The sequence below is a fragment of the Mustela erminea genome, chromosome 8, assembly GCF_009829155.1.
Source record: "Mustela erminea isolate mMusErm1 chromosome 8, mMusErm1.Pri, whole genome shotgun sequence".
Taxonomy (NCBI): Eukaryota; Metazoa; Chordata; class Mammalia; order Carnivora; family Mustelidae; genus Mustela; species Mustela erminea.
The window spans coordinates 41,800,119-41,806,118 of record NC_045621.1 but is presented as its reverse complement, the minus strand read 5'-3'; positions in this window follow the sequence as shown (position 1 = coordinate 41,806,118).

The window sequence follows — 6,000 nt, the reverse complement described above, 5'->3', positions numbered from 1 at the left end:
GAGATCGAAACTGTCCTGTTTATTTCAGAGGGGCTCAAGGGAATTATACCCATAAAACTCTAAAACAAATAGGTGATGGCTTTGTTTCATGGATCTGAAAGCATCGATGTGTTCCTCTAGGGAGGAAAATGATTGCCAGGAGCAGCTGCTGTGTACCAGGGGCATGAGGATGGGGTGGAGTGTGGTTGGCCATCATATTAAATGTGGCCAGGAACCAATGGAGTCTGCTGGTCATGCGCAGCGAACATTCAGGACCAGACAAGAGCCTCGAATACCAGTGTGAGGAATAATTCATAGTAGTTTTCATTTAAAGAATGTGAACACTGAGTGGTAACACTGAGACAACCAAATTCGACTTCTCATAGAGAGAAAACTTAGCTCCATAGAGATCAGAATATATTGACTCTTTAAATTTTGGTTAAAAAAAAATCTTTACATCATATTTAAAAAGCTGTAATAAATGTTTACGATCTTTTTTCAAAGATATGATAATATTTATAATCATCTCAGCCAAGTACTATGCTATATGCCAAGTACTATGCTATGTGTTTTTCTTATGCTATCCTGAATTTAATTCTCAAAAGAGCTCAAGACATAATCAATGCCATCTTGATTTTGCTGTCAAGGAAATCCACGAATCATGGATCTCAGAGTAAGCAGGTGAAAACTCACACTTGGGGCTCACCATCGAATCAAGTAGAACAGCTGTCCAAACCGGCACAGGCATTGGGCATCTCGGTGCCTCAGTTGGCTGAGTGATTGCCTTCAGCTCAGGTCATGATTCTGGAGTCCTGGGATGGAGCCTCATGGCAGGCTCCCCGCTCAGCAGGGATCCTCCTCCCCCTGTTGGGCTCTCTCTGTGTCAAATAAATAAATAAAATCTTTTTTAAAAATTAAATAAAGCACACAGGCAAGCATCAGTGCAGCCAAATGCTGGACGATCTGTGTTTCTAAGAATGTTTTCTTACAATGAACCTACACGTATAGACAAGACAGGGCTGAATTCTTTTGGAAATATTCTTACCTTGGAAGAAAACATTTGCTATGAAATGGGAGCTGAAAGCATCCCTGATTTACTGACTTTGCAAAAAGGAAGCCAAAATGACAGCAGAGGTCAGCATGGGTTTCTGGAAGGATGGCTTTGCTAACACCAAGAACTGGACATTTGCTCAGAGATGGGACTAATGGTCCTTTCTGGTGTGCTCTGAATGGAGAAGGGGGCTTCACTGAGACCCATCAGCCTAGAGACAGGAAACCCCTGAGCTCAGTGTGAAGTTCAGGGTCTGTGTTTTCAGGGATTGCTAAAGGGCTTGCTGGTCACAGGAGGCCATGTTCTTCTGAGTCTCTGAGGACAGGGTCTGCTTAATTACATTGGCCAATGAGTTCATTAAGTCTAGGGCCACAGGTTTGAGGTTTGTCCCTCGGGGATCTCTAGTTGATCAAGGACAAAGTGCCGTTGACTCTGAACACACAGCAAAGACCAGTGGACAAATTCAAAAGCTGGAGAGCCCACTGCAGAGCGAGGGGGCTGCTGAGACCTCCCCTCTTTGCTGCTCTGTGCGCTTGCTCCTGCCACCGTCACCTGCCCTCACCTGCCTTGACTTCTTCTCTCAGCTGCCCTCCTCCCCAAAGCTTTCACCTAATGCTTTCTAATCCTTCAAGTCTCAGGTTATGTCTCCCCAGGAGGCCTTGGCAGCCCCTCTGAGTAAACCTCCACTCACACACAAGCAGGCTTCTTGCTTACGCGCCTCATATTACCCTGGTGACTACTTAGGGGATGATCTTGACCTTAGAGCATAACTTTTTCTAGGAATTACGTCCTCTTTCTTTGCTGCCTGTCCTGCAGTCAGCATAGTACCTGGCCCAAAGTAACTGTTCAAGAAGTTTGTTGAATTGTATGAAGCCTCAGTAGCAGAGAGAGCGGCTGAAGGGATAGGGTGGAAGGAAGCCTTTTGGGAAAAGCAGGCACTCCTGAAGCTGTGGGATCTTTAGGGTTTGCATAGTGCCAGAGGAGGAACTGCTCGCCCCTCCCACCACCCCCCTCAGGAATTCAGGCGTGCCAGCCCACCTGTGGACATAGCGCCACCAGGCGACAAGGGCAGGAACACGTTTCCAAAGTCTTCAGCTTGCTTGCCTTAGAATGGTGTTGATTCCTGATGTTTTGACTTTCAGGAATTGAATTATTTTATTTATTTTTCATCTAGTTAAAATGCATCGATTTAAAGTCAACCAGAAAAAGACAATTATCATATGATCTCTCTGATATGAGGAATTTGAGAGGCGGGGTAGTGGGTTGTATGGGGTAGGGAAGGAAAAAATGAAACAAGATGGGATCGGGATGGAGAAAAACGTAAGAGACTCTTAATCTCAAAAAACAAACTGAGGGATGCTGGGGGGTGGTGGGGTAGGGATAGGATGGTTGGGTTATGGACATTGGAGAGGGTATAGGCTGTGGTGAACACTGTGCACTGTGTAAGCCTAAAGATTCACAGACTTGACCTCTGGGGCGAATAATACATTATATGTTAATAAAAATAATTTTTTTAAATGCATCGATTTAAAAATACTATGCTATTTCAAATTTGCATCATTTAAATTCACAGATGTGGTGTTATATTGGATTGTAAGCATAACCCCTGAGGTGGTCTGAGAGCCCTTGACACCTGTGCTGGACTGGGTAGCAGGGAGGGCCCCCTGCAGCTGGACTGCAGGTCCTTCCCAGGGTCTGTCTGCTTGCACCTGCATTGGCCTTTGGGCTTTCATACCCAGGGGTGGCCACTTGCCCCCTGGATGCAGATTTCCGCTCACAGTCGAGCAGTGGTAGTTCTGTCAGAAAAATGCTGAATTTATGCTACAGCCAAGAAGCAGGACACCTCATGTGTCTCAGCTTTCCCTTGGCTCCTCCTCGAAGCAGTTCAGCCCGGTTGGCATCAGCTAGAGATGGCTAATAACACGATCCGTCCATCCATTCAACCGCAGCCTCTGGGGGGAACTGGCCAGGAAGGATGACGATCAGAGCTCTCCAGGGTTGTGGCAAATACCAAAAGGGAGGCAGTCTCTCCTCGGGACAAGTTCCATCCACAACGTTGCTCTCTGGTGTCTGAACCCAAGACACATCCAAGCCCAAGCATACTTTCGCCTTGGACTAAACACAGAGATGCTTGAGAACTGGAACTTTGTGAGTTTAAGGAGGCAGGACTTTACACCGAGGTGTTCCTAGGTTAGAATTTTGAGGGTGGAGAAAAGGGTGTTAGAGGTTGTTCAGGCTGAAACGGCATGTTTCTGGCTCAAATAAATGGAAGTTGGTCACACTGTCAGCAGCCCTGTAGCGCGGTAGCAGAAAGTCGGTGGCAGCTCTGAACAAAGCTAAATGATGAGCCTTCAGGAGACTGAGGACAAGATGTGGTTGGAACTTCAGATCCCTATCCTGGTTTTTAGTCAGTTCCCAAGCACTGAACCTCTGAGTTCCATTTTCGGTGCCTGTAGAACGGGAATAACAATAGCAATCCTCTTTGTGGGGTATTTTTATATGAGAAATGATTGATAAGAATAACTCAGCTGGGTCAGACATGTAAAAGAATCGAATCTAGAATGCTTTGAAAATCTCATCAAGAGGGCAGAAGAGGCAAACTCCTCCACAGAGCTCTGAAAGATTTCAAAAAGAAAAAAAAATATATACAAATAACCCAATAGAAAAATATGCAGTAAATAGGAACAGGCAACTAACAGAAGTAATGCAAATGGCGTTTCAGTTGCAGTAGATATTGTACAGTCTACTGAGTGTTGTCAACAACACTGTGTTGTGTGTTTGCAAGTTGCTAAGAGAGTACATCTTAAAGGAGACTTACAAGGAGAAAACCAATTGTAACTGTGTGAGGTGATGAACATTAACTGATTTTATTGTGGTGATTGCTTTGTAATACTTATATATATCAAATCCTTATGTTGTACAGCTTAAACTTAAACAATATGATATGTCAATTATGTCCCCATGAAACTGGAAAAATAAATAAACAAATTTAGGAAAATTGTAAAACTTACGACTAAAGAAATGCAAATTGCAGGGTTGAAACATTTGTTCTGCCAGGTCGAAAAGATCTGAGACTGATACTGGTGTGACAAGGGCAATGGGCGAACAGGCTTTGCTCCACACCAAATTGTGTGGATTGGGACCAGCTTTGCAAAGAGCAGTATCAGATTGCATATTAAAATCTTAAGTTTCTCATCCTTTGATGTGAGAGTTCTACTTATAGGAGTTAATGTTAAGGAATGGTAGCATAAGCACATACAGGTATAGATAGATAGATAGATATTTAAAATAATATTTTGCCAGAAAGATGTCAAGAGGGAAAAAAAAAAATCCCTCGTACTGCTTCTCCAAATTCCATGAGTTATCAACCCCGAAATATGGGCGTGCATGAACTCAGGACTGGGAAATGTGTTTAAACTTCTTCCCTATTGCAATAAGGTAAACTTTATTTAGCAAGGCAAAATGTGAATTATAGCTTAACTTGACATCACTTTGAAAATCCCACAAACTGTGGTAGAGTTTTTCATCTTTACAGTAAATTTTTTGGGATGAAATAGAGCAAGTTTTGCCAAGAGTAGAAACTTGTGTCTGGGTACAAATTAGCCCCTGCTTGTTTTGTTATGGTGACCCCATGATTTAAGAAATCATAAACTCATACCTTGGGAGAGCTAATGAGCTCCATGAAATGGCTGGATTACATTCAGGGAAAAAGATACTGGCTGAATTTCTGAGAATATCAGTAAAATTACTGAGCAAACGGATTTCTGTGCACTCTGCGGTCTGGCCAAATTTGGTGGTTAAAGAGATTCCATAAGAGGCAGGAAAGAGGTTCCATAGCCCACTCTATAAATGAAGAAGTAATGCAGCTCTTGGGTGCTTATTTTCTAGTCTATAAGAATGCTTTGGAATGTGTAAAGTCGTGAGCGTGTTTGATGTACAAACAGCATCGCACTGAAATACATAAAGTGCAAATCCCTAGAATTGCTAAAAGAAATGATCAAGACACAATAATAATGGAAGACATTAAGGTACCAACTCAGACTTGGCCAGATGGAGACAAGAATTAAAATAAGGAAGGAAGAGGACCGCACATTACAATAAACATATTTATTTTAATAGACACATATTGAATTTTGTATCCTGCAAATAGACACAAAGTTTCTTCCCCCCCAATAACCATGGAATATTTACCAAAGTTGGTTATATATAGGCTAAAGGAAAACTTGATTACATACTCCAAAGTCAAAATTACATAGGTCAGATTATTTAACCAAAAGGCATTAAATGTAGAAATAAACCACAAATAAAAAATGAAAAATGAAACTTAAGTACTAGGACATTCTGAAAGTACTCTTTCAAATAGTTTTGAGCCAAAGAGCAAATTAATTCATGTCAAAGTGGATTTACAAATGAATTAGAATGAATAATGACAATAAAATTCAGATTAAACTTGTATGTTGTCAATTTAAAGTCATAGCTCTATAATCCTTTCTACTGGAGAAGAAAGATTAAAGAATTTAAGTATTCAACTCAAGAAGTTACAGAAAAATAAGCACCTCCCAATCAGGTATTCATTATGACAAAGGAACATGATAAGGTAGAAATAAAATGGGTAGACATAATAAATAGAGCCAAGATCAGATTCTTTGAAAAGACAAGCAAAATAGAAGCTTTCAAGAAGTGTGACCAAGGGGAAAAAAGAAAGAAATGAAAACCTGTAGACTTTGGATTTCAAAAAAGAGAATATACCCACAGAGATAAAACAAATTAAAACTTTTAAGACAAATAACATGGTTTTTGTCCCCATAGAAGAAATGTTCTTAATGGTGACAAATAAGTAAATGTCTCTTAGTAGGATTCACCAAATGTGTTATAACAGTTCCCCATACTACTGTGCTGCCATGAAAAAAAAATGAGACAAGATTTTATGTTCTAACCTGGAAAAACTGTGTGTATATAGAAATCTTTAA